This window comes from Artibeus jamaicensis, unplaced genomic scaffold (assembly GCF_021234435.1).
Source record: "Artibeus jamaicensis isolate MK-2021 breed Jamaican fruit bat unplaced genomic scaffold, CSHL_Jam_final contig_311, whole genome shotgun sequence".
NCBI classification, from domain to species: Eukaryota; Metazoa; Chordata; class Mammalia; order Chiroptera; family Phyllostomidae; genus Artibeus; species Artibeus jamaicensis.
This window is the reverse complement of record NW_026521717.1, coordinates 2,098,783-2,110,928: the sequence shown is the minus strand read 5'-3', so window position 1 is coordinate 2,110,928 and position 12,146 is coordinate 2,098,783. Positions and strand designations below refer to the sequence as shown.

At 40.4% G+C, this 12,146-nt stretch overlaps 1 protein-coding gene across 6 annotated transcripts in view; it reads left to right on the top strand.

The window, feature by feature from the left end:
• The window catches only part of MET (MET proto-oncogene, receptor tyrosine kinase), a 163,782-nt gene that overhangs the window by 63,725 nt on the left and 87,911 nt on the right, over nucleotides 1–12,146 (top strand). Inside the window, exon 1 of one of the 6 annotated variants that reach the window (XM_053662943.1) lies at nucleotides 4,060–4,120. The exons of the other annotated variants lie outside the window; for them this stretch is intronic. The gene's annotated coding sequence lies outside the window, so the exon portion shown is untranslated. Of the gene's footprint in view, nucleotides 1–4,059; nucleotides 4,121–12,146 lie in introns of those variants that run through there. 6 annotated transcript variants of the gene reach the window in all.

Sequence of the window (12,146 nt, the reverse complement as noted above, 5' to 3'; positions counted from 1 at the left end):
CCAGGTTGGACTATAGGTAGGAACTTTGCTAGAATTGGCAAACTGGTCTGTCATATATCCAGCAAGTTAAAAAATGGCTTTAAATTTTTTTGAGTGTTATAAAATAACACAAACAAACCTGTAATATATATTACAGATACCCTGTAGTACTCAAAGACTAACATATTTTCTATCTATCCATTTATAATAGAAGGGTCCAACCTCTGCTTTACAGAATAATGAAAATTAATAGTAGATAACAACCTTACTAACTGTAAGTAATTCTATTAGGTATGAGTGTTTACATTTTAAAGATGAAAAATCCAGGCTTGTTAATCTAAATAATTAGAGTTTTGTACTCACTCTGTTGGCATGAGGAATCACTAGACCAACAAATAACAGTAGTAATAGTAACTAAGTTGCACAAGGGCAGGGACTTAGGTCTATTTGTTTGATGTTGTATCCTCCAAACACCCAGACAATATCTGTCATGTGGAATGGTTTTCACTGGTTTCGTAGGGCTTCTATAACAAATTACCACAGACTCTGTGGTTTAAAACTACAGAAATTTGTTCTTACACAGTCTGGAGACTAGAGTTTAAAATTAAGGTGCCAGCCAAAATCATGCTCCCTTTGAAGGCTCTAGGGAAGAAGCCTTCCTTATTTGTTACAGTTCGGGTGCTCCCAGGTATTTCTTACATTGTAGCAGCTTCACTGCAGTCTTTGTCTTTATCTTTTCATGGCCATCTTCCCTGTGTGTGTCTGTGTCCTTTCTTCTTGTAAAGACAATAGTCATTGGACTCAGGGCTCACACTAAATCTGGGATGATTTTACTCAAAGAGATATGTAATTCCAAAAAGGTTATATTTTGAGGCTTCAAGTGAACATCAATTTTAGGTGTGGACATTATTCAACCTATTACAAGGTTGAATTTAGGTATGGACATTATTCAACCTACTCCAAGTCTCAATAAATATCATTTAAATTTTATTTTTCAAATATAGCTACATTTAATATTATTTTGTGTTACTTTCAGGGGCAGTCATATATTTTTAAATGACTAAAGGAATGAAGGAAGTGACCCTTTAATATATTGCTGGTACTGGATTCATTTTGTTTAAACCTCAAAACATTTCTATTAGATAGATCATTGTTTTTTTCATTTACAAGTGAAGAGCAGAAGCTTGGAGATCTAAGTGACCTCTCTAAGTGTGCACAGCTAGTAAGGGCCACCTGAGCCCAGGCTCTTCTGCATGAGGCCTACACAAGTGAAAAGGTATTTGGGGAACATCACACTAAATATTTATAGAGGTGGAATTGAGGAAGGAGATTCTGGAATCCAGGGAATCAGATCATTGGAGGCCAAGTATGAGATTTCTTTAGTTTCATAAAGAAATTGTAAGTATTAATAGGTGGATATAAACAATAAAAGAATAGGAAGAGTCACAGATGGCTGAAACCTCAAATTTGAGGAGAGGGTGGCTATTGATGCCATACAGAAATAGCAAGTTAGAAGAGGGAGTCAGTTCAGAGGGAAGAATGATAAATGATGAATATGAATGTCATAATGGTGTATTTAAACTTAGCCTGAGGCATTTGTGGAGACAAGGCTGGTCCTCAGAGGAGAGCATGCCTTCAGATGTGTGAAGTTAGGTCATCACCACGAGGCAGCATCCACATCTCGTGAATCAGTGGTGTGGAACAAGCAGCTGGTTGGCCAGATGCCTGGTTATGCTACATTTATGGCCATCTGAGGATGAACACACAGCCAGAGAGGATGCCCTTTCTTCCTTTCTTTTTTAGAAAAGAACCAACCCTTCTTTAACTGCCCCCCTACTTTGCTCCCTTACAAGAATTTCAATTGAGGTCTCAGGTTGTCATGAACCCCCATAGCTATTGAAGCTGTGGGGTGGGAGCACTTCGTCAAGGGCAATTTGTGGTGACAGAAATATTGAGGAATCATTATTCTCTTAAACTGTGCACTGAGTACATCATCAGGCTGAGTCCTCTTCATAACACAAAACATTTGTAGTCAGATTCTGACCACACCACCCTAACAGTCTGGCCAAGAGAGCTGACTCTTCTGCATTTTACAAAGAGTCAGGCTTTGATCATATCTTAGACATTTGAGACTGAGAGAAGTTAAAATGTTTGAAAGAAAACACATGATACTGAAGTTCAAAGTTCTATGCCTTTGCTTGTGGTCAGTTCAGGACCCCAATTCCACTCAATAAAGAGAGGAGAGTAGGTGAATGAATTTTAGGAAAATATGCCAAACAGAATTACTGAAATTAGAGTTCTTATCCAACTATAAAAAAACCCTGGGCAAAGAGGGACTTCATATTTTGAAATAGTTGTCCCCTTAAAAACCATTATACATGTTCATAGAATCTATATGAAGTATAATTATGAATAGTTTATATTAAATTGCTTTTGTTAATTTAGGAGAGAAGAATAAGGAAAGAAGAGAGGTGGTATCAGTAAACTAGCAAAGATTATAAGAAAGTACATTTCTTTTTTAATATGTTTTATTGATTATGCTATTACAGTTATCCCATCCCCCCCTTTATTCCCCTCTGCCCTGCATACCCCTTCCCACTCGCATGTCCCTGCCTTAGTTCATGTCCATGGGTCATACGTATAAGTTCTTTGGCTTCTACATTTCCTATACTATTCTTACCCTCTCCCTGTCTATTTTCTACCTACCATTTATGCTTCTTATTCTCTGTAACTTTTCCCCCTCTCTCCCCTCCTACTCCCTTGTTGATAACCCTCATGTGATCTCCTTTTCTGTGGTTCCGTTCCTGTTCTAGTTGTTCGCTTAGTTTGCTTTTGTTTTTGTCTTAGGTGTGGTTGTTAATAACTGTAAGTTTGCTGTCATTTTACTCTACATGTTTTTATCACATATTTCTTAATTAAATCCCTTTAACATTTCATGTAATAAGGGCTTGGTGATGATGAACTCCTTGAACTTGACCTTATCTGAGAAGCACTTTATCTGCCCTTCCATTCTAAATGATAGCTTTGCTGGATAGAGTAATCTAGGATGTAGGTTCTTGTGTTTCATGACTTGGAATACTTCTTTCCAGCCCTTTCTTGCCTGCAAGGTCTCTTTTGAGAAATTAGCTGGAAGTCTTATGGAAACTCCTTTGTAGGTAACTGTATTCTTTTCTCTTACTGCTTCTAAGATTCTTTCCTAATTTTTAATCTTGGCTAATGTAATTATGATGTGCCTTGGTGTGTTTCTCCTTGGGTCCAGCTTTTTGGGACTCTCTGAGCTTCCTGGATTTCCTGGAAGTCTATTTCCTTTGCCAGATTGGGGAAATTCTCCTTTATTATTTGTTCAAATAAGTTTTCCACTGGTGGCTGTTCCTCTTCCCCTTCTGGTACCCCTATAATTCGGCTGTTGGAACGTTTAAAGATGTCCTGAAGGTTCCTAAGCCTCTCCTTATTTTTTTGAATTCTTGTTTCTTCTTCCTTTTCTGTTCAGTCATTTTTTTCTTCCTTCTGGTCAACTCCTTTGATTTGAGTCCCGGTTTCCTTTCCATCACTATTGGTTCCCTGTACATTTTTTCTTTATTTCACTTAGGATAGCCTTCATTTTATCATCTAATTTGCAACCGAATTCAACCAGTCCTGTGGGCATCCTGATAACCAGTGTTTTAACTGTGCATCTGATAGGTTGTCTACTTCCTCATTGCTTAGTTGTATTTTTCTGGAGCTTTAATCTGTTCTTTCATTTGGGACTTTGTTTTTTGGTTTTTGGAGGTTTTTTTTGTCTCTGTGCACCTGCTACATATAAGGGGTGGAGCCTTAAGTGTTCATCAGGGTGGGGCAACCCACCACACTGCTTTGTGACACTGTGTGTGGGGAAGGGGTCAAGAGGAAACAAGTATAAAAGACACATGGGCAAAAACTAGGGGGTGGAAAATGGGAGGGAGGGGGTGGGTTGGGTGGATGGGCTGGGATGGGAGTAAAAGACAGAAAACTGTACTTGAACAACAATTTTAAAAATTTTTTTAAAATATGTTACAGAAGAAAAAAAGAGGTAACAATGGCCCTTTCTCCTCTCTCTGCCAGATTTCAGTCACTTCCTCCTCTACCCACAAGCGAAGTGGGCCCTTCTGGTGCTGATTTCCAGGTAGGTTGGCTTTTGTAAGTTCTAAGACCCTGGGTCTCTCCAATGAACACTCCTGTGAGGCTGGGAGTTTCTCCCACTGCCACCTCACCCCCCACAGGTGTTTTTAATAGTTGGTTTGAGGCTTTATTTCCCTACACTGGGACCCTGGGTTGCAAGGTCTGTCTGCCTCAGTCCCCAGGTGTTCCTCCCAGTTTATCCGCATGTGAATGTGGAACCACCCGCCTCACCAGCTGCTGCCTTAGTGGGTCCACCAGCTGCAGCCTTGCCCATTCTGTTCCACCACCTCACTGAGTCCACCAGTCACCACCTTGCCCACCCTGATCCCCCACCACTTCTTTGCTGAGTCCTCTCTGCCCAGCTGCCCATCTCCACCCCTCCTACCAGTTTGATGGATATTTCTTCTTTAACTCCTTAGTTGTCGGACTTCCATACAGTTCAATTTCTGGTTGTTTTCTGTTTTTAAATTGTTGTTGTCCTTCTTTTGGTTGTGTGAGGAGGCACCGTGGGTCTACCTGCACCTCCATCTTGGCTAGAAGTACAATAGTACATTTCTTTAAAAACCTATCTCCAAGACTGATTTAAATCATCTATCAATGAGCTAACTCTGTCCTATAGATCAATTAAAAGAATCACTATTTTAAATCTGTCACACCCTTAACTATACTGAATCAAATGTAATTGCATATTCACTGCATGCATCATAATGTTAATTAAGGGAAACATTTTGAATCAAATATACTGACATATATAGCACTTCAGTTTCCTTTTTATAAAACAAAAGTATATGTTGACTGTCCAGCCAAGATGGAGGCATAGGTGTAAACATTGTGCCTCCTCTCACAACCAAGTTTAAAGACAACAAAGTTTTAGTAACAAAAATGCAAGCAATTATAGAAAATTAAACTATATGGAAGTCCGACAACAATGAACCATTCGCCCAGACCAGTAAGAGGGGTGGAGCCAGTGGCTAGGGGAAAAGGTGGCCTGCAGACCCAGGCACACAGGGCAATTGGCAGATCCCAGGTGTGGGGTGGCAATGGGTGGACCCAGTGAGGGCATGGGGCTGCGGGCTGACCCATGGTCACACATTCGTGTGCAGATAAACAAGGCAGAGGAGAAAGCAGAGACACAGACAGTGCAAACCAGGGCCCCAGCACTGGGAAATAAAGCCTAAAAGCACCGATTGGAAAAACTTCTGGGGTCGAGGTGCCGAGAGAAGCTCCCAGGCTCACAGAGAGTTCATTGGAGAGAACCACAGGGTCCCACACACCCAGGAACCATCACCAGAAGGGCCCGGTTTGCTTTCGGGAAGCAGCAGAGGGGACCAAAATTCGAGAGAGAGCAGAACAAACACCATTGCCCCTCTCTGATCCCGCCCCCACATACAACATCACAACCCAGAAACTGGGTCTCCCTGCCCTGGTGAACACCTAAGGCTCCGCCCGTCATACATAACAGGTGTGAACAGACCAAAACATTATGGCTCAAGAAGAACAGCTCAAAGCCCCAGATCCAGTACTTCTAAACAACCAAGAGATAACCAGCCTATCAGATGCACAGTTCAAAACACTGGTGATCAGGATACTCACAGAACTGGTTGATTTTAGTCACAAATTAAAGGAAAAAATGAAGGCTAAACTAATTGAAATGAAGGGAAATGCACAGGAAACCAATAGTAATGGAAAGGAAACTGGTACTCAAATCAATGGAGTGGACCAGAAGGAAGATAAAAATAACCAAACAGAAAAGAATGAAGAAACAGAAATTCAAAACAATGAGAGCCTTAGGAACCTCCAGGACATCTTTAAATGTTCCAACAGCTGAATTATCGGGGTACCAGAAGGGGAAGAGGAACAGCAACAAGTGGAAAACTTATCTGAACAAATAATAAAGGAGAACTTCCCCAATCTGGCACAGAAAATAAACTTCCAGGAAATCCAGGAAGCTCAGAGAGTCCCAAAGAAGTTGGACCCAAGGAGGAACACACCAAGGCACATCATCATTATATTAGCCAAGATTCAAATGAAGGAGAGAATCCTAGAAGCAGCAAGAGATAAGGGAACAGTCACCTACAAAGGAGTTTCCATCAGACTGTCACCTGATTTCTCAAAAGAAACCTTGCAGGCAAGAACGGGCTGGAAAGAGGTATTCCAAGTCATGAAAGGCAAGGACCTACATCCAAGATTGCTCTATCCAGCAAAACTTTCATTTAGAATGGAAGGACAGATAAAGTGCTTCTCAGATAAGGTCAAGTTCAAGGAGTTCATCATCACCAAGCCCTTATTATATGAAATGTTAAAGGGACTTACCAAAGATAAAGAAGAGAAAAAAGATGAACAGTGAAAGGACAGCAAACTCACAGTTATTAAGAACCACACCTAAAACAAAAGCAAACTACGAGGACAGCTAGATCAGGAACAAACCATAGAAATGAAGGTCACATGGAGGGTTAGCAACAGGGGAGTGGGAGAAGGAGAAGGAGGGAGAAGGTACAGAGAATAAGTAGCATAGACGGCAGGTAGAAAATAGACAGGGGGGAGGGTAAGAATAGTATGGGAAATATAGAATCTAAAGAACTTGTGACACGTGGACATAAAAGGGGGGAATGGTAAGGGAGGGATGTGCAGGGTGGAGGAGAGTAAAGGGGGAATGAGACAACTGTAATGGCATAATCAATAAAATATATTTTTTAAAAAGTATATGTCACTTTGGGTGGCTAAGTTGGTTAGAGTATTGACCTATACAGCCAAAAAATGGTGTAATTTGATTACTAGTTGGGGCACATACCTGGATTTTGGGTTCAATCCCCCATCAGGACACATGCAAGAGACAGCCAGTGGAGGCATCCAATCAATGTTTCTCTCTTACATTGATGAATCTCTCTCCCTCTTGCTCTCATTCTCTTTCTCTCCCTGTCTTTCCCTTTCTCTCCTCCTCTCCTTTACTCCCTCTTTCCCCATCTCTCTCTAAAATTAAATATATCCTCAAGTGAGGATTGAAAAAAAGAATCTGTATATGTCTGAGTCAGGTAAAAAAAAATCTGGCCAGTACTCTTAAAAGCTAAAGAAAGACTAAAATAATTAAAGTATTATTTCAAGGCTTAAAAATTATAGAATAATTTGTATTAGCCCTATGACAATATTTAAGCCTTTGAGTTAAGGAAATAATTTGTAACAAGTTTTAAATTTTTTAAATCATTTTCTATATTATTTTATTGTATTTTTTCCGTTACCATTTATCCCTCCTATACCCTCTTTCATATGCACCCACCCTACCCTGCTGCAATCACCACCCTGGTGTGTGTCCATCAATTCTTTCTTTTTTTTTTTCCTTTTTTGCTTGATCCCAAGCCTTGAAAATTTAAATGCTTTTCAGAACTTATGATAGAATAGGTATATGTGTACAGAGTCTATGTTTAGGAGTAGCTACTCCCTGGTGGTTCAGGGAGAGTAAATATTTGTGGCATCCTGAACATTTTAGCAATCATTTGTGCTGACAGCAGCCTAATGGTAGATAGGTGATTCCAAGCTCTGGAGAGACTTTGGGAAGCCATCTATTTGCACACAGCATGGTAGAGCTGGAAGGGAATTTTTAAATCAACTCACTCAACTCCTTCACAAACAAGGAGCATGTAGCCTGGTACTGTGGTGAAGACCCTGGGGTGAGATGGTGTAGTTTTACCCCTAGCCCTGCAGCTGTTGGTCATGTGACCACTCAGTGCTTTATTTTTCTCCTAGAGTTGTTATGGGAATTGAGCAAGTTAATTTTTGGAAAGTGCTTAGAACAGTGTCTCACACATTATAATTACTATAAAAAATATTTTTTTAATTATAGTAAAATAAAACTCAGACCCAACCCTGGCCAGGTGGCTCAGTTAATTACAGTGTCATCCCATATACCAAAAGTTTAAAGGGTGAATCCCTGGTTGAGGCATGTAGGATAGGTGGTCAATGAATATTTCTCTTTCAAATTGATGTTTCTCTCTCTCCCCCATCCTATCTCTCTAAAGTCAATAAACATATCCTTGGGTGAGGATTAAAAAAACAACAAACTTAGACGCAGAGAGACTGATTAATTTTTCTGAGGTTATGAGACTCACTAAATCCTGGCTGGGGTAAAATCAGTCCTGTCCTATAGTATGCTCATTCTTTACCACCAGGCCCTTAGACCAGTCCTAGAGTGTGAGTTTGTCTCAAAAATACTGTAGGAGCCTATAAGTAAGCAGCATGATTTCATAGTAAGTCTTAAGTAAGGTAGACTGCTTCATATTTCAAAAGATAGTGTTGTAGATGGGATTCCAAAGTAAGACCTACTACTGTGTAGATAAGCAATCAAGTATTTAGTGAGGGGCATGCATAGTAGTGCAGGAGGATTGGTAATGAAATCAGAAACTGGAGAGACTAAAGGATTCCCAATTCTGAGGGGGAGTTTTGGTGGCGCAGCCAACAGCAGGACAAGTTTGCTGAATAACCTACTGTCTGGTAAATGCAAATGAAGGTGTTACCAGTCTGAGTATAGGCACAAATTATAGCAATTGTCAAAAGTTTATAGTAAAATTAAGAGTAACACTGTCCCTTAGCTTTGGGAGCCTCTGTCCCTTTCTGAAAGAGGAATTTTAAAATCTCCTTCAGGAGTGCAGGTCCGGCTTTCTTTTGCAGTATCAACAGCAGCAGCAAGATCCAAGTCCTGCTCAGGTGGTGCCCACAGTATCTTTTTGTGGTGGATCCAAGTCTTGATTCCCACGAGCTTTAGAGAAGAGAGTGTTGTCAGCAGGACATCATAGGTACTGGCCTACTACTTGGCTAACTGCTGTTCAGGACCTTGAGTCTTCTTTAGTAAGACTCACTCTCCTGGTTGGAACAGGTGAAAAGCTCATCTGACAGGTAGATGGGGCCTGCAAATGAGCAAAGTTTTTAGTGTCTTCCCTAAGTGTTGCACATATTGTTTGATTTTTGATTCATGTTCTAAATATAAAGGAGGCATTCCTAAATAAGAAACTTGGAAGGGTCTTCCATAAACTATTTCAAAGGGGCTTCATTTAATTACTTGAGGGTGCTCCCCTAATCCAGAGCTAGGCAATAGGGAGTGCCTGGTCCCATTTCAAATGTGTTTCCTGGCATATTTTCACCACGGTCTTCTTTATTATGTGGTTCATTTTCTAAGTCTTCCCTGTAGATTAGTGTCTCCAAGATGCATGTAGTTTCCATTGAATCTGTAGTGCCTGTTATGTCTTCTAGGAGGTTTTTGAAGTGAATGAGGGTCCACTGTTGCTTTCAAAGCAGTAAAGAAGTTCAAACCTAGGGATTACTTCTTTGAGTACTTTTACTACCTCAGTTGCCTTCAGAGTTCTAGTGGGATATGCCTCCACCATCTAGGAAAGATATCTATAAAAACTAGTAAAAATTGTCCTAGCTGATGTGGCTCACTTGTTTGGAACATCATCCCATAGACTAAAGAGTCATGGGTTCAGTTCCTGGCCAGGGCACATGACTAGGTTGTGTGTTTGGTCCCCAGTCAGGGCACATGCAAGAGGCAATTGATCAATGTTTTTTTTCTCACATCAGTGTTTCTCTCCCTCTCTCTTCCTTTCTTCCCCTCTCACTAAAATCAATAAACATGTCCTCAGGTGAGGATTTCTTTTTAGTTAAAATAAATTCTTAGTTTCCTATGGTTTTAGGCATCTGTGTAGTCAACTTGCCAGGCAGTCCTAAAATGGGTATATCCCTTTTATATTGCACTCCCTTTCCTGTTGGGCCACATTGTCTTAGGATTGTTTTTGTCACATATCTGTCACATAGGCTTGGATAATCTTCTTAACAGTCCTTTGTAAATGAGGGTCCTTCAGATGTGGTATACTAAGGTCCATTAGAGCATCCCTTCCATAATGGGTCCCTTCATGCACATGTTTGAGGATGAAATATACTAGAGCTTTAGGGAATGAGATCATACCATAAGTGTTGATCTTCCATATAGAATTAGGATCAGTGTTAGAGAATTCCCTTTCATGGGCTCATTCATCATCTTGTTCTATGCAATGGAGTTTAAATTCTGACAAGTCTAGGTGTGAAATAAAAGCACCAAGAGTTAAAGGCCCTTGGGCACATTGCCTTGTTGCTTTATCAGCAGTTTGATTTCCCTGTCTCATTTGGAAACTGTCCTCGTTTCCTGGGCAGTGCATTATGGCAACCTGGTTTTATAATTTCACTGCCTCTAGAAATTTAAAATCTATTTTGCATGTTTGATGTCCTTATTGCCCAGGGTTAGGAGCCCTCTTTCTTTCCACATTGCCCCATGGGCATGGATTATCTTGAAGGCATATTTAGAGTTGATGTAGATGTTAACATTCTTTCTCTGGTATAATTCTAAGGCTCTAGTGGGGGCTATCAGCTCAGCCTTTTGTACTGAGGTTCATACGGCAAGGTCTTGGGCTTCTATTACCTTGTCTACAGTGACTACCATGTACCTAACTTACTGTTGACCATTCTCCATGAAGCTGTATATAAGTCCCAGTCAGGTTCTGTCAGCAGCTGGTCCAATAGATCTAGTCTGCTGGACCAGATCTATTAGTCAATGATTTTTAAGCAATTGTGTTGGAGGGCTGAGCTTTCTTCTGAAACCAGGAGTAGATGGCCAGGTTTAAGGTAGTGGTGGTTTGCAAGGTAATATTTGGATTTCTAATTAATGGCCTGATATTTTTCCATGAACCCTGCTGTCAGCCAATACCCCCCTTTCTGTTCTAATAGGGTTAGGACCTGTTGTGGCACAAATTCCATATTAGGTTGTCCCAGAGCGAATTTTCTGCTTTCTGTAACATGTCACAGGTAGCTACTAATGCCTAGAGGCATGGCAGCCATCCTTTTGCTATGCGTTCTAGTTTCTTTGAGAGGTAGGCTGTGTGTTGAGGGGTATTTCCAAGGGCCTGAGTTAGTACCCCACATCTAATTCCATACCTTTCATCAATGTATAATATGAAAGGTTTCTGTAAATTGTTCAATCCTTGTGTAGGAGCAAAGACTAGTTTTTTTCTTCAAGGTGTCAAATGCTGCCTGACACTCTCTCATCTATTCGAAGGGTTTAGGGGATTGTCCTTTCAAAGAATTATACAGTGGTTTCTCTATACAGCCAAAGTTTGGAATCCAAATTTAGCAAAACCATGTAATCTCTAAAAATCCACAAAGCTGCCTCTGGTTCTCTGGGATTGTTATTGTAGTAATGGCTTGTTTTTGATTAGCCATCAAGCTCATAGTGCCCTGTTTCAGGTGGAATCCCAGGTATGCCACATCCTGTTTGCAAATCCGGGTCTTGTGAGGTGATACTTTATATCCCCTTTTTGCCAAGTGATTCAGGACTATGATGGTGGTGAGCAAACAGCCTTCATAAGTATTGCTATTCATTAGTAAATTATCTACATATTGTAGAAGAATTCTTGATTTCAAATGAATATCTCTCAAATCTTCTGTTAATATTTTCCCAGATATGGTTGGGGAATTCTTAAATCCTTGTGGCAACACAGAACAACAGTACTGGAGAGCAGCTTTAGTTTCTGGGTACTGCCATTCAAAGGCAAATAATAGTTGAGTCTGTTCATCTATTGAAATGCAGAAAAAGTATCTTTCAAGTCTATGACTAAAAACCATTTGCTATCTCCAGGCACCATGGTCAACAAAGCATAAAGGTTGGGCACTGTAGGATCAATGTCCTGGATAATGTTATTTGTGGCTCTAAAGTCCTGTATAAATCAATATTCCTCAGAGTGAGGCTTTTTGACTGGCAAAAAGGGAGTGTTATAGGGATACTGGCCAAATTTATCCTGATATTAAGAATTTCTGTAATACTGGTTGAATTCCACCTAAACCTTCCTTTTTAAGGGTGTACTGTTTCTTTAATAAGATCCACACCCCTTCTTTTTGGTTAATTTTTACAGGTTGGAGGTTAACCGACCTACCTGGGGTTCCATTAGACCCAATTGCCCTATCAACCTACTCAAAGACCTTGAGTAGGAAGAGTTCACCTCTGGATCCTTCCA